Source organism: Sitophilus oryzae, unplaced genomic scaffold (assembly GCF_002938485.1).
Source record: "Sitophilus oryzae breed Bouriz unplaced genomic scaffold, Soryzae_2.0 scaffold_1614_pilon_pilon, whole genome shotgun sequence".
NCBI lineage: Eukaryota > Metazoa > Arthropoda > Insecta > Coleoptera > Curculionidae > Sitophilus > Sitophilus oryzae.
The window spans coordinates 385,581-409,556 of NW_022146297.1; the positions used below are offsets into that span (position 1 = coordinate 385,581).

General features: G+C 33.3%; 2 long non-coding RNA genes across 3 annotated transcripts in view; one reads left to right on the forward strand and one right to left on the reverse strand.

Moving 5' to 3' along the window:
• The first annotated feature begins 4,321 nt into the window (after window positions 1-4,321).
• The window catches only part of LOC115880099, a 56,593-nt gene continuing 36,938 nt past the window's right edge, over window positions 4,322-23,976 (forward strand). Inside the window, exons 1-2 of the long non-coding RNA XR_004049805.1 lie at window positions 4,322-4,389; window positions 4,445-4,652. This is a non-coding gene — a long non-coding RNA (uncharacterized LOC115880099). The remainder of the gene's footprint in view (window positions 4,390-4,444; window positions 4,653-23,976) is intronic.
• On the reverse strand, window positions 20,715-22,793 carry LOC115880098. 2 transcript variants are annotated; one of them, XR_004049804.1, is made up of 3 exons: window positions 22,254-22,793; window positions 21,692-21,987; window positions 20,715-21,069 (listed from the first exon to the last, which is right to left on the reverse strand). It is a non-coding gene; the product is annotated as an uncharacterized LOC115880098 (long non-coding RNA). The 2 variants fall into 2 exon arrangements; XR_004049803.1 differs by lacking the exon at window positions 22,254-22,793 and adding an exon at window positions 22,081-22,227.

Below are 23,976 nucleotides of genomic sequence, written 5' to 3' on the forward strand. Positions count from 1 at the left end.
TCTATAAAAGGGGTGGTTTTTCGGGGACGCCCCGATTTTGGCCGGTTAGTTGTAGCTCCCAATGTTCGATACTTTTTTAAAATTTTCGAAACCGCTCCTTCTGAAATCATTAATGATTTGGCAATTGTACACTATTTAACACCTCTATTTTTTAACTCTATAACTCTGTTGCGTAAGTCCTCAGACAAATACTTATTTTTATCCATTTTTAACAATATGTTGCTTGCCTTTGCAATAAAATCAAACTAAACAAATCGATCACAACAGCAAAAATATGAACAAGAAAAAGCTTTCCATACTTTTGTCCGAAGCGTAAACAAAATATGTTGGTAAAAATAAACAATGTAGATAGAATAAAAAATTATCTTGTGAATATTTGATATATTTATGCGGTTGTTAGCATACGAAAAAATTTATGCTGTATTATTTGTTTGAGCGAGATAAAATAGGAAATAAAAAATCTTTCCATACTTTTGTCCGCCACTGTATGTCAAAATCTTTTTCAACGTTTTGAACCTACATAACATTTTAGTCATATACATCTTTTTTTTATAAAATCCGAAAATCAATTAATGTGCTTTTTTATTTTTTTCAGATAAAAAACGAGATTTGGTATGTTAGTATATGACATAAATTAGTATTGATTGGCGTATTCAGTTGTTTTCGATCACTTCCTGTTTCACCGGAAATGACTACAACTTTTAATTTTTAAATGGCACTCTCGGTTTTTTTTTACTTTATTCGATAGAAAATGACACTCTCAATAGAATGAAATATCATATGTCAAGTTTTGACATTCTAGCTTAAAAAATAATGGTATTTTAAATTGCAATCTAGAATGCTATAGCTGTGTTAAAAACATTAAGTTTTATTCAAGGAGCTTGGAAAAATATATTTGATCGTCTAATGTTATTCGTGTCTTGCCCTGACCGGTTAAAAAATGCAGAAATCGTATATTTTTAATCATATCTGAATTTTTTTAAATGGAACGAGGGTGGCTCGTTAGCATATTTGGAAAATGCGTTTTTTACGAATAATTTGGTACCACACACTTGTTATTTCGAGTCAAAATATCGTTATGAACCGCATGTTACAATTTCAAATAAACCATATGCGAAAATGTCAAAAGATGACATGTGATACGTCATTCTACTCTGAGAGTAATTTTCTATCGAATAATGTGAAAAAATATTGAGGGTGCCATTTAAAAATCAAACGTTGTAATCACTTCCGGTGAAACAGGACGTGCGACCGAAAACAATAATTGAATACCGTCAATGGATCCTAATTTATGTCATATACTATCATACCAAATCTCGTTTTTTATCTAAAACAATCAAAAAGTTAGTGTTCCATTAGAAAAAAACTCACAAAAAACACATCTTTTATGCATGACTTTTTTTGGGAACGCCCTGTAGAACTATAAAATATTTTCAATTAACCTACACATTGCATCCAAAATTTCATTTAAAAAAAACTATCGATTCTTAGAACTTCCGCGTCGTATGAGAGGCACTACCCTGTTTGTGTATCTAGATGGGGTTTAGCATTAAATCCAGAAATCTTAATGTTAAAAAATCATATATTTCATGTTATGAGGCTTTAATTCTGATATTTATTCTCTTAACAATAAAAATATTATTTGCAAAAAATTTGTCCCAAACGGAAATATAGGAGCGTATCCTCCAGGGACCTTCACCGCCCTTACGAACACCTCGCACCCGATGCTGCTGCTCTCTTTTTACCACCAGATGTTGCTCATTACTCCGAGGCGCACAATAAAACCGTCGCTTTGTGTACGGTAATGTGGCGGTAAATTGTCTGTCTTGTTTGGCTATTTATTATATTATCTGTTGGTTTTTGTTCGTTCGGGGTCCATCGCCGCCAGTGATTTATGGAATAGCTGGCAACGTGTGTTTGTTTTAGTGCATGCGGGATGCGGAGGGTCAGGAGGTGTGGTTGTATGTATCATATCGGAAGCCCCTTCTATTGATTAGGGTAGTTTCTAGAAATGGGATATTTGTATACCTACACACAGTCACCTAAAAAATGGTTATTGCGATTTTTTACATAGTTTTTTGCTGGGAAATGAACTATTACGACAGAATAATACTAAAAGTCTTAGGATTGTGCACCTTGAATTTCCTTCTAACCCAGTGCTGCTCCCATTTTTTCGGCTATATACAGGGTGGCGCCTATACGCGGAGGCTTCAAGGAGAACGACAGTTTGTATTAAAATGATATTTTGTGAGCAAATGTAGATTTAAAGTACTTTTTTAAAAATATAGAGTTCTACAGGATGTTCCCAAAAAAAGTTACACATCAAAGTTATACCGGGTGCGTCTCAAAAGTGGCTCACACTATAACTTTTCCATTTTATTCAGATAAAAAAACGAGATTTGATATGTTAGTATATGACATAAATTAGGATTGATTGAAGTATTCAATTATTTTTGGCCACTTCCTGTTTCACCGGAAATGACTACAACTTTTGATTTTTAAATAGCATCCTCGGTATATTTCTACTTTAGTGAATAGAAAATGACACTCTGAATAGATGACATATAATATGTCAACTTTCGACATTTTCGCATATGGTTTATTTGAAATTGTAGGTAACATGCGGTTCATAACAATTTGACTGAAAATACTAATTTTTTTCCAAATATGCTAATGAGCCACCCTTGTTCCATTTGAAAAAAATTGAGATATGGTTAAAAATACGATTTGGGCATCTTTTAACCGGCCAGCACAAGACACGAAAAACATTAGATGATTAACACTATTTTTCGAAGGCTCCTTAATTAAAAATTACTGTTTTTGATATAGCCATGGCACTCTGGATTGAAATTTAGAATACGATTTTTTAAGCGAAAATGTCAAAAGTTGACATATGATATGTCATTCTATTCAGAGTGTCATTTTCTATCGAATAAAGTAGAAATATTCCGAAGGTGCCATTTAAAAATCAAAAATTGTAGTCATTTTTGGTAAAACAGGAAGTGACAACTGAATTGAATACGCCAATCAATCCTAATTTATGTCATATAAAAGTTTTTTTTATCTGAAAAAATAAAAAAGTTATAGGGGTGAGCCACTTTCGAGACGCACCCGGTATTGAAATTATAAATTTACAAGGTTTTTACGTAAAAATGGTCTCTTGGTAAAAATCGCTACGAGTAATAATTCTCGAGATATTTGGAACCGAAATTATTAATACCTAATATTTCACGGTAGACTTGATAAGCAAGGACAGAAAGACAGTCAAAGCTGTAGTAGGTCTACTAACAGGGCATTGTAAGCTAAATAGGCATCTAAAGCTGATGGGATTGACAGACGAAGCTATGTGTAGGTTCTGTCAATCTGAAGAAGAAACGTCAGAACATATTTTATGTCGGTGTGACAGCCTGGCAAATGTGCGGTTCCCGGTAATAGGCAATGATAGGCCATTGCCAAGGAGCTACATGGAGGGTTCAGTCTCCAAGTTGCTAAACTTTGTAAAAAGGATAGGACTGGAGAATGTAATCTAAGGATCAGAAGAGGACCACAATAGATCTGAGAAGGTCGCAGTGGATCAGGCCGAAAGCCACCTCTAAGAATCTAATCTAATACCTAATATCATTGACATAAATTAAACATGATGACTAAATAGTTATGAGATTAAAACCACAAATTTTAAATGTTTTTGTGTCAAAAGTTCAACACAGACTGTTTTATCATAATTATTTCGCAGAAAAATTTATGAATAATTTAAAAAACTAAACATTTCCCAAATTTATTATTTCAGTCAAATAACTATCTACTTAACGTGTTTATTTTTTTGTCAATAATGATATGTATTGACTATTTCCATTCTAAAATGTCTTGAGAACGGTTGCTCGTAGCGACATTTTTTACCTAGAAAGTCACGGAAATGTATATTCTTTCACTCAGTAGTTTTATACAGGTGCGGACGAAAAGTTATTGACATGACAATTAAATTTATTATGTCAAAAAACTCCCAGACACCAATTTTCATACAAATATTGACGTTACTTCAGAAATTATTTGATAAAAATTAAAATGAAACTTCTACACTCTGTATCTCCGAAACTAAGCATTTTAGGTTTTAGGACATAATACATTTATACGAACTATTTTACTTATTTTTATATATTCACAATATACTGCCGAAATTTCCGGAATGCAGTTCGGACCACCTTGTATATAGAAAATACTTGAATCGAAATATAAACAAAAGAATAGAGAACACGTGATAATAACTGTCAAATCGATTTTTCTACACTACAAAATTGACAAAAAAATGTCACTCTACTTCACTGTCAGGTGGTACGAAGATAGCTTTTTATCAGCTAGTTAAAAAAAGAATTAATAGATTTTTAATCAGAGGTGAACGTACAAGCACCGCCAGACCTATTTGAAACTAATCTACAACGAACTTTAGGAAAATCTGAAATCCGTCGATGTTTGAAGCGCATCGAGCAATTTCACATCAAGCCGAAAGTATTTAAACGGAATCAGTCCTGGAAGGCCCTAAAGCCAGTCTAAAACCCGTCAAATTACTTACTCTATCCCACGGCGTTCCGACGCTTAAGCTCGAGATGGAACGTCGAAGTTCCTGCCTGATCCGGACTACTGCAGGAATATACAGGGTGACCTAGTTTCTTAAAAAAGTTCTATTCGTTTATTTTACTGTTTCAAGCTTCATTCAAAACCTCGCAGTTAGTGGTATAAATTAATGGTTTTTAATTAAGCTTCATTCAGAACCCCGCAATTAGTGGAATAAATTGAATAAGTGGTTTCAATTACACTTTATACTTTTTAGTTTACGATCGTTCACACTGTTTAAAAAACACAATTAAAATTAATAGAATATTCTAGCATCAGCTTGCGTTAGTCAGATGTATCCATAGAGAAAGCCTAATATTTAGCTTATAAAACAATCAACTTTTCATTTCTAACCACAACTTCTCTTGACGAAAGATAATCAAAGGCTAAAATGACATTTGTCGCAACATTTGAAGTATAATTAGTGGAAAAGTCAAAAGTTTGTTAACTTTTTCTATACTAATTGAAAATGTCTACCACTAATTTTGACGTTCTGAATGCTTACATTGAAATTGAATTAACGCTAATTGAAACCACTAATTTATTCCAATAATTGCGAGGTTCTGAATGAAGCTTTATACTTTATACTTTTTAGTTTACGATAATTCACAAAACACAATTAAAATTAATAGAAAATCCTAGCAACAGTTTGGGTTAGTCAGTTATATCCATACAGAAAGCCTAATATTTAGCTTCTAAAATAATGAACTTTTGATTTCTAACGTGTTTCTAACCACCATTTCTCTTGACGTAAGATAATAATCGAAGGCCAAAATGACATTTCTCGCAAATTTTAAAGTATAATTAGTGGAAAAGTTAAAAAGTTCTCTAGTGTCTACCATTGAAAATCTTTACATTGAAATTAAAGGAGCAAATTTCTACACAAATTGAAACCACTAATTTATTCCACTAATTGCGAGGTTCTGAATGAAGGTTAAGATTTTTGTTGTAATATTTTCGAAAATATGCAGGCAATGGTAGCGCATCTTCTAAAAGCATTTTCATAGATATACAGGATGATTCAAGTAGGGGAATTTCGCTTAAAATGACATATGCGGGTAAAATGACATACAGCCCAAATTCAAATTTCCCGCGATACTATTGGTGTTGTTCTATCTCTACTTCTTCCTCACATGTGCGTCACGTGACATACTTAATACGGGATGTCAATCAGTTGTCTTGTAGCTTTTAGACGAGTATATGTGTTTTGAGTCAGAAGCAGTTTTTTAGTACGAGTTTCGTTTTTTCGTATTTTCAAGTTAATCGTAATTTTTTTGGAAGTTATTACAAGGCAGGTAAGTTCCATCCGTTATCTTGAATTTCCAATGCTAATGAATCTAATAATTATATTTTGTAAAAAGTTAGAACAATTAAATGCTGCCAATGTATTTATGGGTAATATGACATAGGGCTTATCAGTTTAAAATGACATAGTATGTCATTTTAAGCTTAATTTTTTGTTATTTCCAGAGATGGTGGGAAACTGCTCACGAAAGTCAGATAGACAGCAATGGAGTCAAAATGACATGAAAGAAGCGATTCAGTCCATCGAACGAGGGGAGATGGGTTGGCTAGCTCCAGCCAAAAGAGAGATATTTAATGTCCCTCAAGCCACTTTGAGACGTAGGTGCCGGAATGTAAATAAACGTATCAGACGGATCAGATAAAGGTCTTGGAAGATGGAGCACTACTTTTCCGCCTGAAAAGGAAAGAGAATTAGTGAATTACATAAAAAAAAGTCGAAGAACAATTTTACGGTTTAACAACTACTGAACTCCGTTATTTAGCTTATGAATTTGCAGAGCAGAATCATTTACACCGTTTCAATAAAGAGAATAAAATGGCTGGATGGGATTGGTTTTATGGGTTCCGGAAGAGAAATTCTGACATATAGCTTAGACAGCCGGAAACTACGTCAGTAGCCCGGGCTTCGGCGTTTAACAGAGTGCAAGTAAAAAAGTTCTTTGACATTTTAGAAAATATAATAAGGGATAATGAAATTTCACCAGAAAGAATATATAATATGGATGAGTCAGGACTATCAACGGTGCAAAGACCATATAAAATTTTTGCCACGAAAGGACGGAAACAGGTTGGAACAATCACCAGAGCGTGGTGCTCATACAACTGTTGTGTGTTGTATGAACACAATAGGCTCATTCATTCCCCCCGCAATGATATTTGCAAGAAAAAAATCAAAGCCAGAGTTGACGGATCATGCACCCACCGGGACTCTTCAACTATGTCAAGAATCCGGCTGGATGACTGGAATGTTATTTGAAAAATGGTTATCGCACTTCGTAAAATATTCCAATGCATTCGTGGATAGAAAAGTTCTGCTAATCCTTGATGGTCATTCTAGCCATAAATATCTACCAGCTCTAGAATATGCGAAGAGACATGGTGTTGTTTTGCTATGCACACCACCTCACTGTACTGACCGTATCCAGTCTTTAGACGTAAGTTTTTTTGGACCTTTATCAAACTACTATAATCAAGCAATTACCAAATGGATGAAGGCAAATCCGGCCAGAACAGTGACGGCGTTTCAAGTTGGGCAACTATTTTCGGAAGCCTATGAAAAAGCGGCTGTTATGGGCAATGCAGTTAGTGGCTTTAAAACCACCGGCATTTACACTCCAAATCCAGACATTTTTCCGGAATGGATGTTTTCTTCTTCTGATGTCACGAACCTGGTCTTAGAAGAACCATCAGATCAAACTGATCTCACTGAACCTGGATGTTCAGGTTTGCAAAATCAAATAGAAAAGCATCCATTAGAAATGGATACTTTTCAACAATCGACAAACTCAGAACAAGAAACAGAATACCAGATAGTAAGGCTGAAGAGATAAAGCCCACTCCAAAAGCCGTGAAAATAAAAAACAAAAGAAAGAAGTCAAGGTCCGTTGGTTTTAACATCAACACCAAATTTAGATGAATTAAAAGAGAAGGCAGAAAAACAAAAAATACCGACGAAAAAATTTAGGTCTAAGAAACAAAAAGTGTCGCTCGATATGATGAATCGTTTTCAAGATACAGAAAATAAACAAAATCACGATCCTTTTTCCACTACTAGCGACGACAACGATGAGGTTGCTTGCATCTACTGCAATGACCTTTATTCGCGATCCAAACCTATGGAAATGTGGGTAAAATGCTAGTCATGCATGAAATGGTCTCACATTGAAGCGCCGGAATAGATCCAAAAGCTAAGATGTTTACTTGTGATATATGTGTTTGATCTTCAACATAGTAGTCGATGTATGTGATAAAAATGAGTTTATTTTAGCAGTGTTTACTCCTATGTCATTTTATCCGAGTATAAATGCCTAAAATGACATAGAGTATATTAGGTTAAGATTATTAATTTAAATATGTTTGTATTTGTTTAAGTCAGTAACTGTTCCTATACTAACTTGATAAATGTTCCTATGTTATTTATTCCTATTCTGGTTGTTGTCGTTTGTGAAATAAAAAAGTTATAGAGTTTATTCTAAAAAGTATGTAATTTTAGGCGAAATTCCCCTAGGTATATCTTTTGCATTAAAGTTTTCTTTTTTTTATACGAAATACTGTAGAGATACATTTTTTTTCTCAAAAGATTTTTTTAATTTACATTCCAAACATTCAATAATACATCATCATCATCATCACTTATTCAATCATTTTCAATTATGGTGTAGCCTCTCTCACATATTTAGATACTCTCTTTATAGCTAGTTGGGGCGGATTAATTGTTGTCTATTGTTGGCTATGCGGGCCCAAGTTATCCCTGCTAATTTCCTAATATCATGGTCCCATGTCAGGTTCGGTCTTCTTCTAGGTCTCTTAATTCCACGTGGTTACCGTGCTGTAATTTTTGTGGTCCATCTGTGGTCCGTTCTTCTTGCCAGGTGTCCTGTCCATTACCATTTGAGGGATTTGACTTTGTGGATGACATCTATTATCTGAGTCTTTTGTCGTATCCACTCTATAATCCATAATACATATCATAATTTATATCAAGTGATTCTTGAAATTTGAAATACATACAGGCTGGGTTTTCTACGGGTGTTTTGGAAATTACTGATGGAGCTATAGAGTCGGTTAAATGGGGAAAGAATTGCAGTTTTGTGAGGACAAACATATGCGCCTTTCGGATTTTTGAAAAAGTTTATAGCGTACTAGATATTTCGAAAAAAAATCGGCTATTTTAAAAATACTCCCTAATACCGTTATATTATATGTTAGACCAAAAGTTTTTAGATAAAAGTTGTAGATAATCACATCCTTAATGAGTAATGAGATTGTGTTCTTCGTTTTTTTTCTAAAGCCTGTCATTTTTGAAATATGACACAATTTTGTGTTTTTTTAAATGGAAACTATAGTTGGCCATGACTTCATAAAAAGCCCAATTTTTTAAGCTTTTCAGTGATGTAAGCTATAATATGTTTTTTTTCGAAAATTTACTGAATTATAGCCAATTCTTATATTTTTAAACAGTTGTACTGAGTTAGCCATGGAAGTTCAGTCGTTGTTGCTCTCAGAGATGTCAAATCAGAGATTAAACTGTCACCATAGTTAAAGGAAAGTTTCGATTGGAATGCTCGGTTTTCCGCCAAAACTTATAATTGTTTTGGAGCGCATACGTTGTAGGGCGCTGCTATAGCGGTTGCTAAAAACAACCACCGAACAAGAACAGAAATAATTTTCTCTTCTCAAAGTCAGAATCTTCAAAAATTTTAAAATCTTTCGAAATTTAAATCACCCTCATTGAAAAAATGTCGAAGTAAGTATTGCTAACTTGTGAGCTTAATTAAAATTTTATTTACTCAAACCCGTGATAATTGTGAAAAAGTGGCATTAAAAACTTAAAAAGCTATGTGAACTGTGAACTGCAAAAACAATTGTGGATCGTGGCATAACGTCGGTTTCTAATGTTTCATATAGGTAATTCAGACATGTCCTTATATAAAATAAAGTTTTTTCTTAGCGATGGGAACTATCGAATGAATTAGATTATCGAATGGTTACTGAATGAATGATTTCAACTATCGAATGGATTTATTCGAATAAAATCATTCATTCATTTGTATACTAAAGCATATGTGACAACCTCGCCGTGCGACTAAATGGTTATCGTTTATCGTTGAGCCACGACTATCGAATGCCAAACCAAACCACCGACCGCTGTCGGGTTTCTCGGAAAGAAACCTACGTCGCCGGGTGACAACTAAAATCCAGTTAATATTTTATTATAATCGATCCTGACGAATAAATGAATTTCATAAATGAATGAATTTTATAAATGAATGTTTTTTCCTGCCGAATTACTAGAATACAATATTTCAAGGCAGATGACGCATCTATTCGATAATTTTTATTCGAATAGTTTTCAACGAATGTTTTCTTACTAGCTATCGAATTATTCGAATGAATTGCAACTATCGAATGTTTCGATAGTATTCATTCGATAGTTCCCACTACTATTTTTTATATGCAACACACTGTATTTTATTTAAAAAATTAAAAGCAAATAATAATAAATTTGAATAAATTATATTTGGCCACATAATTCCGGAAAAAGCCGAACCGTTCCGAATTATCAAAAGCTTTGGAGAGCGACCGTTGGCGTTGTAAGAATAGCACCAAATAGTATTTACATTGTCCTTATGGGCACTTTCCAACCTAAACTTATTTCTTTTCTCTATGGCTGTCATATCCAAACCAAAATATTTTATTAATACCCAACTAAATTGTAAATATGAATTTTTCAAATAAAAAATAGCGTGTAGGTCTATTGGTTCAACTCTTCTTTGCATTTTTCTCCACTAAAACAAGTATTTTATGATATAACTAACAAGCCAGTTCTCATCCGACTTTAATTTTGATAAAAGGAAACTACTATGGAGTTTTTTCGGAACGCTGAGCCTGAGCAACCCTGTAGAGAGACTGAGCTATAGAGCAGGATAGAAGAGGGAGAGCCCCAGATTCTAATCCAGAACGAGACGATAGAATTTAGAGACCAGGTGCATTACTGCATCACCTGGTCGGGCTTAGAATAAGCTCCCACCTGCTGCTGGCGCGTCTTGCGAGATGCGCTCGCAGGCCTTCCTTTAACCCGTGCCACGTCTTTACTTTTAGGTTAAGGGATCGAATGGATCGCGCGGGTAATCTCGTTAAGGTTCTTGTCTATTGAATAGAAGCGAGTTTAAAGTTTGCTTTAAATTGCGAGAAATATAGGGGATAATATTATATATTTGTGGCTTTTATCAGATAGGTATACAAAGTTTTTCACAAAACTCTCTTCATTAAAAGTTTTTAAAAATCTAATTTTGGCTGTATTTCGTTTAAAAACTAAAACGAGGTGTTCACGGGACCTCAGCATAATAATTTCGTGGTGATCGTTATTCGATCAAAAGGCGGATACTCACGACTCGTGTACTTGGTAAGTACGTCAATATTTCCGTACTTGACAAGTATACCATCTTTGTAAACAATATTTTTCTGAAACAAGCTTGGCGCTCACGCGCGGCGCGAGTGACAAATAATTGCAAATAACACAAGTAAACCGTTCACACGACATGGCAAGTACATGCCAATAAAAAATGTTTGGACAAGTACACGAGTCGTCAGAATTCGCCTTAAGATCGATGTGTTTAATAGGGGTGGCCTCTTAGGGATTCCTGGAGTAGTTTTGATTAAAAATATAGAACGTGGAATAAAAGTCACAAACTGTATTAGAGTACATCGCACATAATATGAATTATTAATCAGATATATAGTAAGGCCTCTCGAGGACACCCCCTACCTCTAGTAAGGAAGTATACGTAGAAAACGTATCCGAAATACTGGAAAACACAGAAATACAGAGTGAGGAATAGTCCGATCAGGAACCTTTAGAAATCGAAGAAAATAGAACATAAAAAACAATAAGAATATAAAAAACACTGTTGACCCTTGTTGTCATAACATTTTACTGACCTGTTTTGCCATCATCTGATAATGTGTTATTATTAGCGTAACTAGCAATTCATCCTGGCCAAGCTAAGGGGAACCTAGGGAAGCCTTGGTCCTTTGTTTAAAAAAAAATAAGATTATAATAAAAAATAAACACGTTCTTTGTTCTTTATATTCTTCTATCAGCTTCCTTGTCATGTACTCAAGGTCTTCGAGGTCTTGGGCTAGGACTATCTGGTCGTCCGTAAAAAATAGGGTGTATAGGGTAAGTAAGTCCTCATTTATTAGCGGGATTCCCATTTCTCTACACTTGAGCATCCATTTTTAGTGCTTGTTGCAGGGATATTTTGAATAGTAGGTATAGGAGATGGCAACATCCCTGCTTGAAGCCTTTTGTAATTTTTATGTTTTCTGACAATGAGTATTTTTATTCTAGCAGTGGTGTTCTCTTAGACAAGGAAAGAGAGGGGACAGGTAACACGGCAGCTGAAAGTGAGGCAAATTGTCACCACTCGAAATTCTCCAATGGCGTAGCACTGATGCACAAGCTAATTTCTGAAAATTAGCTTGTACCTAGACGGTACAAAATATTTATTAAAACTAATATAATAAAAACTAACATATCGTTCATTTTTGAGTAATGCATATACAATTTTGTATTTTATAGTCTCACTTTTATAATATTAGAATATCTAAGTCGATAATGCAAAATTTATTTAACAGTCACATGGACTGATAATCAAGACAATTATTTATTTATTAACGTGTGTATAATGTATAATTAAATAAAAAATAATGTAATAACATATGTTTTAAACGTGTATATACATATATACTGTATGATCGAAAAAAAACGGCGTCTTGTTTGTTTGGAAATGACAATTTCACAAATGAATATTAAAAATTACATTATTCATTAAATCCGTAAGCAAGTGTGAAGGGAATTGGCTAGATTCATTATTATACCGTATAATCGAAAAAAAACGACGTCCAGTTGGCTTGTAAATTACGATCGATGACATTCCCCATATAATTCTACATATAAAATGACATAAAAACTATACAAAACGACATCGAAAAAAGACGGCGTCAGCGATGGCTATGAAATGAAGATCGCTGTCATTTTATATGTAAAATTATATGGGGAATGTCGTCGATCGTCATTTACAAGCCAACTGGACGTCGTTTTTTTCGACCATACGGTATAATAATGAATCTAGTCATTCCGCCCCTTCACACTTGCGTACGGATTCAATGAATAATGTAATTTTTAATATTTGTTACCTTCAATCATAAGAATATCCGAATTTATCCACAAAAAAATAAAACAATTCTAGAAGCTTTGTGTTATTTTATTTATTTTTAAATTTTTATTAATTACTCACTGAAACTATTATTATACACTTAAATTAGCAAATTTTTTGAAAGAATATTTAAAAAAATATATGTATGTAGTAACAAGTAGCCCACCACAAGTTTGTCCACCCCCAACAAATCTTGGCAGGTAAATTTAAGTTTTATATAACAACTATACATATAGATTTTTTATCACTAGAATTTTTCATTTTTTTATAGTTTACAATTATTTTACATATTTGATAACAATACTTTATACATTTTTTACATGTAAATGAAATATATAAAGAAATGTTTATTGCAGAAATTGTATTTCTCTGATTATAATTCCCTACGCCACTGGAGAAATCCAGGCTGAGTAGCATTATTTATAGTTTCAAACATTAATTGTAATACAGGATATTGAAATACTACTTGGAATTATTAAAAATAGTTTGGATTGGATGTGGTACAAGACATATTAAAAGCATTTTACATATTTTTACTGCTATAATGAAAAAAATGTACATTTTATGACCACATAACAAAAGTTGTGTATCGATTTTTACATGTGAAATGTAATTCCAGCCACTTTTTTTTCGCTTCGGCCTTTGCAGCCATACGCTGAACATCTCACCATACTAAACAACACAGTTTATAAATTTAAAACAAAACAGTTGTCATAAAAAACATAAAAATTCGCTCGGTGTCACCTCGAAATGTTGTCACCAAACTATGGCCGGTGATCGAATTTTGGCCTCATAAACCGATCACGGGAGAATATGTATGTTACCCGTCCCCTCTCTTTCCTTATCTAAGGGTGTTCTAGTATAAGTGTGTTCTAGTATAAACTGCTTTAAGTAATTTGACATTTATATTAGTTATTTCCAACGTCTTCCACAATTTATTTAATGGTATGCTGTCATAAGCCTTATAGGTCTAAGGTCTATATTATAGTAAGTGTACCTCTTGATCCTTGGCCGTTTTTTCACCTGTAATATTGTGAACAGATGATCCACAGTAGACCTTCCTGCTTTACAACCCCCCTGTTCTTCTATTTCTATCTCTTTATATTCATTTTATATTATTTTTTATACTATTTTATTCTTTAGTAGGTACCTTTCCATGTATTCTACTTATTGCAAAGAATATACCAAGAACTTAATGTATTTGTCACTGCCAAACTTCTATAGTTTGCGCAGTCTTCTCGATTTCAGTTTTTAAAAATCGTTGAAGTTTTAAAATCTTTTGGTACTTCTGTGCCATCTATGCACATCTGGAAAAGTTATATGTCGGTTTTCTACTTAATGCTTCTAATTTAACTAAACTAATGCCATCCCATATTTTATTACTTCTCCTGGTATATCTCCTGGGCCTGTGGATTTGCCATTTTTTAAATTTTTACATGTCTCCCTTACTTCTTTAGTTGTTATTCTGAGGGGAGATGCGGCTACTGTTATCCTTTCTTGTGTTTCTTTACCTGTCTCAAAATATGTTCTGTTTTCAGTAAGTAATGTTTTAAAATTCAATTCCCATTTGTCCATTGTTATTGTTGATATTATGTCCTTATTTTGATTTTGTCATAATTGTTTTATCATTTTCCAGCTTTTAGTACTTTTTCTTTCACCCAGATAAGTGTTGATTTTCAAGCTTAAAAAGCTTCTGTGTTATTTTGCGTTTGACTACTGCCTGTATTTTTTTATATTCTACTTTATCATTGTCATTATTTGTATTTAAAAATTATTGATATTTTTGTCTTTTCTCAGTTATAATATTTTCTATATCTGGATTCCACCAGTATAGTTTTTTACTTTTAGTATATTCATAAGGTCCCAAGGCCTTTATATTGTCATATTATCAAAAAAATATTTTTTTAACTAAAAACTAAAAAAAATCCAACATTTTTTTTAAAATTCCAAACTTCACACCCCCAATCTCACAAATTCCACACTCATAGCTGTCTATCAAACAATGGCCTATCAGGCTGTCGCACCGACATAAAATTTGTTCTATCGATTCTTCTTCAGATTTACAGAACCTGCATATGGCTTCATCCGTCAATTCCATTGGATTTAGATTCTATTCTGCATCCGCTACATCTTTGACTGTCTTTCTGTCTTTGCTTATCAGGACTGCCGTGGATTTTAGCGGATGTTCTACTATTAACGTTTTTGACCATCTTTGCCATGGTGAATTTCTCCATCATTCTTGATATCTGTTGGCCACCCATCGTTTTGTAGCCGGTAGGGTTCTGGATCTCTGGATGGCATTGATGAGCCATTTTTTGTCCATTTCATCTGCGTTTTCATTACCCTTGTGACCTTCATGCCCTGATACCCAGGATGCCGTCACCATATACAGAATCTCTTAGAAGAGGCAAATTATTCTGGTCAAGAAGATATTTCTATTTAAGTTACCCCCCTCAAAATCCAATCAAAATACAAACAGTAGCCCACATATCTTACGTGTCCCTAAATCGATTCTAAAACGATCCGACACGAGCGACATGACGGATTAGACGGCGAATTAGATCGGACGCCCCCGAATATTATCCGGCTAATTCGATGGCCGACGCGTCGCCCAAACCAAACAAAAGGGCGGCCGGCACGTGGCCCGCACCTTCGCCGCGCACGTGATCGACACAAAAGAGACGGTCGCCCTTAGATTGCGCTTCGGTTTGCTTTGGATCTTCCGAGTCCCTTTCGCTAACAAGATCCGAGGGTGGAATGGAAATTGTCATAACCTTGTTTATTTTCGACGTTTCTGTGTATTTAGAATCGTAAGTTTCAATTCCTGAGGCGTCCACACTACTATTTTTTTAGCAAATGCGGGAGGGACTACAACATAATTTAGATACGCTGTTGTCATTAAACAATAATTATACTGCAACGAAGATTACTAATCAAGGTTTACCAATTTAAATTTTGAGCAACATCAGGGTGGTCCGAACTGCATTTCGGAAACTTCAGCGGCATATTCTACAGATAAAAATAAGCAAAAAAGTTCGTATAAATGTATGTCCTAAAATGCTTAGTTTCGGAGATACAGGGTGTAGAAGTTTCATTTTTATTTTGAATTTTTCCAAATAATTTCTGAAGTAACATCAATACTTGGAGGAAAATTGGGTGTTGACATGAGAAATTTGATTTTGATGTTAATACAAGTGTTAATATGACTCCTATTTGTAGGGGGCGCTGCCTACATGTGTTTTTACTGTTTTGGAGACCAATAACTTTTCGTGCGTACCTGTATAAAACCGCTGAATGAAAAAATATATATTTCCGTGACTTTCTACGTAAAAAATGTCTCTTGGCAAAAATCGCTACGAGCAACCGTTCTCAAGATATTTAGAATGGAAATAGTCAATAACTGTCATTATTGACAAAAAATAAACACGTTGAGTAGATAGTTATTTGACTGAAATAATAAATTTGGGAAATTTTTATTTATTTAAATTAATCAGAAATTTTATGCGAAAAAATGATGATAAAACAGTTTCTGTTGAACTTTTGACACAAAAACATTTCAAATTTATCATTTTAGTCTAATAACTATTTGGTCAACATGTTTAATTTATGTCAATGATTGCAGGTGTTGATAATTTCGATTCCAAATATCACCAGAACCATTACTCGTAGCAATTTTTACCAAGATATGTTTTTTACGTAAACAACGTCGTAAATGTATATTTTGTTAGAGGAAAGGGTGGTAATATGGAACCCTTGTTTGTTTATATTCGATAACTCAAAAATTTATCATCAATTATTTTTCAAATATATCGCTCATGTATGCCTAATATATTTAGAATTATTATTTGTTTTTGGAATTTAAATAATGCTTAAAGTTTTTTCATAATTAACTAATAATATAAAATAGTACAAATTATCTAACTGTAAAAAGTAGCTGATAATATGGAACCCCCTATAATAAACCAGATATATTTAAAATTGTAGCGATATTTATTCACTATATTCAAAAAATGCAAAATTAACAAAAAATAATTCAAATCAACGAAACTTATTGACAAAAATCACAGACCCAGTCGGCTTTTTCACAACCAGAACACAGAACAAGTGCCCATAATTGACACATAAGGCACTGGATCCATTTTTCTCCTTTCCTGTCTTCCAAAAATCGTTGTGAGCAGAATATGCACTCAGCATCATCATCTGTCCTGGAAGATATGTTATCAACTGAGCTTTCCATATCACTTGAAGTAACTGTGCCATCGTGAACCGATTCATCTGAATCAGAGGATTCCGAAATCTTTCTTTTTCTTTGAATTCTCTTTGAACTAATTTTGAGGCTAAGCGCCGTTTTCTCAGATTGTTTTAAAGTTGATCGCTTACCGCTAGTCTTTACAATATCCGTGCTGAACCCACGAGACTGACGACTCGAAATGTTTTTTGTGCTACCTGGTTTCGACGAGAGCGAATTCTCCAAATCTGTTTTATATGGAGAGCTTGTAATTACTGCAGCTGAAGTGGCCTTTCGTCCTTTATTCGACATTTTTCTCTTTGGCTTTGGTACCGGCCCAATAACCACAGGGGAAACAAAGGAGTTACTCGAGATTGTCGAGGGTTGCGCTGGGCTGCAACCTGCTTCTGCCAGATCAGTTTCACTGATATTGAAAGGGCATAGATGTGTAGTTGTTGGTGGACTTGCTCTAGTATGATAGAATTGAGCTGTAGTACTTTCAGCCATCACGGCTTCATGCTCAGCTGCTATAAAATCGTTATCCGTAAAAATTCCTCTATTGCAAGGAAATAATCCAGTTTTTAAAAAACCATTAATAGCAATACTTGCAGTTTGACACTTTAAATATGCCTTCCCAAAAAGTTCGGCAATATCATTTCGAAATATCATTCGGCATTCATCAAGGACCCAAAGGACGTTCATTTTGACGCAACCATATACGAATCTCTTCACTATAGTGGGTTTTTAGAGCTCCCATGAAAGTCTTATCTAAGGGTTGCAACTTGTGGGTGGAGTGCGGAGGAAGGGATACTATGGTTATGTAGTTTGCTCTAGCTAGTTCTATTATTTCCATGTTTCTTGTATGACTATAATGTCCGTCCAAGATAAGTAGAAGAGGGTCATCTATTGTTGGTTTCGTGTATTTTATGAAATGCCTAAACCAATCAGTGAATAAATTGCTTTGCACCCAACCAGATGGATGACATTTTCCAATACTTCCGAGAGGTGCGCCTCTCATCAGAGTTTCAGTCATATTTTTCCTTGGGAAAATCAGCATAGGGGGAACAAATATGCCGGAAGCACTCATAGCACAAATGGTGGTCACTAGTGATCCCCTCTCAGCAGCCGTCAGCGCACCGATCTGCCGTTTCCCTTTTGACCCAACTACCTTAGGTATTTTTTCTGAACTATAGACAATCCCGTTTCGTCAACGTTAAAAACGCGGTCAGCCGTATATTTTTTCTTTTCGTATTCCATCTCGAGGATATCAAAGAATTTAGCTACAGATTCTCTATTGAAACTGTTCGCCCGAGCATACGATGTTCCAGTTGGTGTTCGGATAGACAATCTTTGTTTATGACGATTTAAAAAATGATCCAGCCAAGCACGACCTGCTTCTTCTTTATTCCCAAACGGATGCTTTATTCCGTTTCGTACAGCCAATTGATAGGCCATTACTTTAACGTCTCTGCGGGTAAGCCCAAAATATTTGCTTTCCATCAGCAGCAGGTATTCGACTAGTTGTTGTTCAATTTCAGTAGAAAAAACGGGTTTTCTACCTAACTTTTTTTCGACAACTTGTTCGGGTGAATATTCGGTGTCGTGAACTAGTCTTTGCAAAGTGCTTTTTGGCACCTTATACAATTTTACAGCCTTTTTCAGGCCCATTTTCTTAGAACGCACCATTTCCACAGCTTCGGCCATTGCTTGTTTGTCCCATGTTTTCCTTTTGCCCTTTGCTTTCGGGGATAATGAACTTCGGGGCATAGTGCAATCTGCAACAATCCATTCCAATTTATACACTCAGGTCAATTATAAATCTGCATATAATATGGAACCCTTGTATATAATATGGACCCAGGTTCCATATTAACAGCAAGCAAGGGGTTCCATATTCCAAAAAAGCACATGCTAATAATCAATTTATTTTTTTTTCTTGGACATCTAAATAAACAAAAGCTTACCTTTCAAAACTCGATATTAGGCAACACTTTCAAGATTTAATGAACAAAATCAACGAATAAATTCACCACAAATCGCTTTATGGCTGTGAAAAGCAGAGACAAATAACATTTGATTTTGACGCCAAAGCATAACCTCGAATTAATAGACCACAGTAAAATACTAGGCGATAGAAACCTTCCTGTGGGCTTTTCGGAACGTAATAATCAAGTTTTGGTGAACAAATCATAGATGGCGTTTCTAAATCCTTATTTATGGGGGGGTCCCGTATTACCAGCAGGGTTCCATATTACCACCCTTTCCTCTACTCAGTAGTTTTATACCTTAGATTAACAATAAAAATAGATAGAGCAAGTCATTCATAAATTCACAAAATCGAGGTGCCTACATCGTTTTATCGGTTAGTGCCCCCACTACCCTAGTTTATGGACAGCGGGGTAAAGAGGAAAGTGGTAGGGGAATTCTAAGATTCGAAGCAGAAGAGCATCAAAACAGAATTTATCCTTGAGATTTCATTGATGAGTAAAAGCTGGTAAAAGCCAGAGATATAGAAGTAGGTGGTTAGAGGCATAGATAAAATATTTTTTTAATAATAAATTTTAAAAATGTGTTCATGCAATAAAACTAATAAATTATTATAAATACATAATATATGCTATAAAATATTTGACAAACACTATAAAAAAATGTGTTTATTAAATATTCAATAATTAAAAGTTAGATATAATTAAAAGATATTATAGGTACGTATTATCGTATAATATATATATATATATATATTGATTGATAAACTATAATGTTAATGGATCTATTATATAAGATGTGTTGTTATTTAGATAATATTAATTACAAAAGAAAAGTAGATACATGTGAACAACTAATTTTTATATTGAATATCAGTAGATATACATTAATAATACAATTAATATAGTATAATGAAAAAGCACAAAATTCATCTTTTCTGTAGCATGGAGCTTTCAGACCAGTTATACCATAATAAACAACGATAGGTCTGGTTACCTATACCGTAAAATATATTCGGTAATTTTAATTAGAAATATTAGCACAAAAACAAAAAAAACAATGTTCTGTAGTTTTAAAATTCATTTATTTTATATGATTCTGGGCTAAAAACTCATGACAAAATAAATTCTTGTTATGACTAATATTTTGACCAAACGAATTCTCAATGTAATGATATTTACATATCATATAATTTTACATTAATTAGGTATTAATCATAACACGATATTAATAAAAAAACAAGTGTTGTATTTTAAATATATATTTAGGGACTAAGTAAAAAATATATGTATAATATTCTTACTACATTTACAGGTTCATATTAAATAAAATATTGTAGCCTGAAAAAAATATATATTTTGTTAAATGCCACTGTAAGGATCCAAGCAGAAACCAATTTCTCATTGGCTTTTTGTGTTAACATATTTGCATAACAAATAACATAGTTATAGCAAATAATCTAAAAAAAACGGCGTGAAAGACGGCTGGGAATGACGATTGATAATTTAGCGAGGTCAATCTTAAACTACACCATTTAAAAATCATTTTTATTTAATATAAAAATTAATTACATTACCTTAGAGCGCCTTTAAAAAATAGTTTGAGCCAAGAAAATGTCGTCTAGGGCTTGACCACGCTGAAATTATCATATTTTCATTCCCCAGTCGCCTTTGACGCCGTTTTTTTTCGATCGTATGGTTTATTAACTTATTACTACTAATAACTACTAACTTATTACATAATTATTAAATATTACATTAATTAGTATGTATAATAATTAGTATACATCATAAATTTCTAGTTTTATAAAATATGAATAATAAGACATAAATACTGTTATGATCAAAAAAAACGGCGTCCAGTTGGCTCTCCCTAGGGTTCACATCTCTCACTATTTTGCATAGTAGCATTACGTCGATTTTAAATGTGATGTAAAGGACCAATTTCATATGCACTATGTAATTAAAGTAACAACTTCCACACCATGAATATCTTCACTTCCTAAAAGAAAATATAAACATGAAGTTGGTGAATATAAATATCTACATTGAGAATACATTGTGAGCAAAATAAAAATAAAATTGACAATCAATGACATTCACCATATAAATTTACATTGTATAAAATGACATAAATCTTGCTTTCAAAGCCAAGCCTAACACTTTTTTTTTGGTGGTGAGATCTTATACAACTATTGTGTAATTTTAGAAAAATAATATTAATATAATATATACAAATCTATATATAGGGTGGCGCCTCTCATAGGACGTGAAGGCTTCAAGGGAAATGAAAGTGAATTTGTATGACTGACAGGGTGGCCGCAACGACGTCCTGTAATCCTGCTGTTAAAACAAAACAATTGGTGTTTATATATAAAAACTAGCTGATATGTTTTAACCGCAGGATTATGGGACATCGTTGCAGCCACCCTTAACTTGATTGACTTCTGAACCCTCCATATGTTCTCAAAATTTCATTTCAATACAAACTTCCAACAAAAATCCTTGAAACCTTCGTATTGTATGAAAGGCACCACCATGTACACTTTGAATCTGTGTATACATATTAGTATATAGTAATATTTTATACTAAAAAAATAAACTGTAAATATATATGTACTTACATATTATGACGGAATAGGTATGCTAACAAGATCATACTTCTTATCTAGTTATCTGCAGGATCCTAATATCTTAATGCAGTCTTAATGTTAATTTCCTAGGTGATGTTAAAACAGTTGAAACACCATAAATCGCGACATAAATGGCTGTGAAAATTCATCAGTTTTTAAATATTTTCTTCAATTCCTTACAATCAGCTGTTTTTGAGCTCTCTTTTGCTCGACTTTTTAATATCATGCTATGAATAAATCTTAACAGGGAAAACCATTTAATTTTTCTCTCACTATCTTTTAGAAATCTGAAATAAAATATTTATCTTAGTAATACAAAACGTAAATAGGCATTATTTTTTATAAATGTAAACATACCAATTATAATTTATGTAACTTACCAATTATTTGTATTCATAATTAAATACAACTATACGATTTTGATTCGGACAATATTGTAACAAAAATATAAACATTACTTCTTATAATATACATAATATATTATATTATAAAACAAATATTAACAAATAGGTAAATAAAAGGAAATGCTGCATTACCACAGAACAGTACTTACTTTTGAAATGACACTTCACGATGTTTAAATTCTTTAATTCTTACATATTTCCCAGTGTAGACCCATTTTAAATGCTAATTTTAGTCCTTTATATAAAATGAAACAATTATACACTAATAGTTTATTAATAGTTAAGAAATATGGAAAAATAAAAGCTGATCTTGCCAATCAGCTGTTTATTAACACTGTTGACCACGTCCAATTGGTCCAATTCCCCTACTATAGAAAATACTATAACAACAGAGCGGCATTGCCAGATTAAAAATTAATCATAACGGTTGATGTAAAAATGACGAAATTTACAAATATTTCTTGTAATCTTTGACTTGAATCTTATTAAGTACTAAATAAAATTATAAATATCGAAATTTTCAAATGTAGTAAGCTCTAATTATATTATTATTTTCTTAAGATTTCCCCAAAGTATACGTATACAAAATTAAAAATAAACAAAGGCTTTGACAAATCTCCGGTAGACTTGGCAACATAACAAACAATAACAATAGGATGTTGGCATTCGCATAAAATGTAAACAGTTCCCCTGTGTTTTATACAGGTTCGGACAAAAAATTATTACTCTTCAAACCAGTTAAAAATATATAAGTGTATAAACAGTTTTCACCTTCTCGATACCTTTAACAATAACGGAGATACAAGGGGTGTCCCAAATTGCAAAATTTTCAAAAAGATCCTGTAGCTCAGAAATGAAGAAGGCTATGAAAATTTTGTTGACAGCATCTTCCGTTTGACAAAAAAGTGGCACAGGTTTGTGCGAACCGCACCCTTCTATCTTCACGAATAACGGAGATACCGTATGATTTCAACCAAAATGGGACACACTGTACAGGGTGTCTCATTTTGGTTGAAATCAGACGATATCTCCATTATTAGTAAAGATCGGAGGATGCGGTTTGCACAAACCTGAAACGAAAGATGCTGTAAACAAAATTTTCATAGCCTTCTTCGTTTCTGAGCTACAGGATCTTTTTGAAAATTTGGCAATTTGGGACAGCTCTCGTATATCTCCATTATTGTGGATGATATCGAGAATGTGAAAATAGATTCTTGTAGAACTTTTTACGTAGAATACAGTGGCGTAGTCTGTTTTTAACGAGAAAAAAAATAATAATACTTGCTATGAGCTTCTCAAAAATATATATCACTCTATATTTATTTTCACTATTTACTGCATATTTAAAATACCTACATCATTTTCTTATTAGTAGGCCCTGATAAATAACAGAAAATCAAATGGTATTTAGTAAAATAGTCATACACATATTAACATTTTACTTGGGATTGATATATTTTACTTTTGAACTGTTACCACTGAATCTCTGAATATGTTTTTCTTTTTTTTTATAACGGAATTTATTATTACGGGATGGGTTATTTGCAAATTCTAAACGCTTGCGTTATTTAAGCATTTTCCAGTTGCCCGACATTGTTGAAGTTGCCATGATATATTTCATATTTCAAAAATGCCTAAAATCAGAAATCGCGAACGGACAAATCCGGGAATCAGGGAGGCCATCATATGCGCCATTTGTTCCAATTCATTGGTTTGAGAAATAATAATTTAACTAAATTAAAACTAAAATTCTAATGTTTTCAAAGTTGTGAGGGGGAGCCCCATTTTGCTGAAAGTATATTTCACATAAATTACCTAAAGGAATATCTAAAAGTTCCGGTACGATAGCTTCCCAGATTTACAAATATCGGT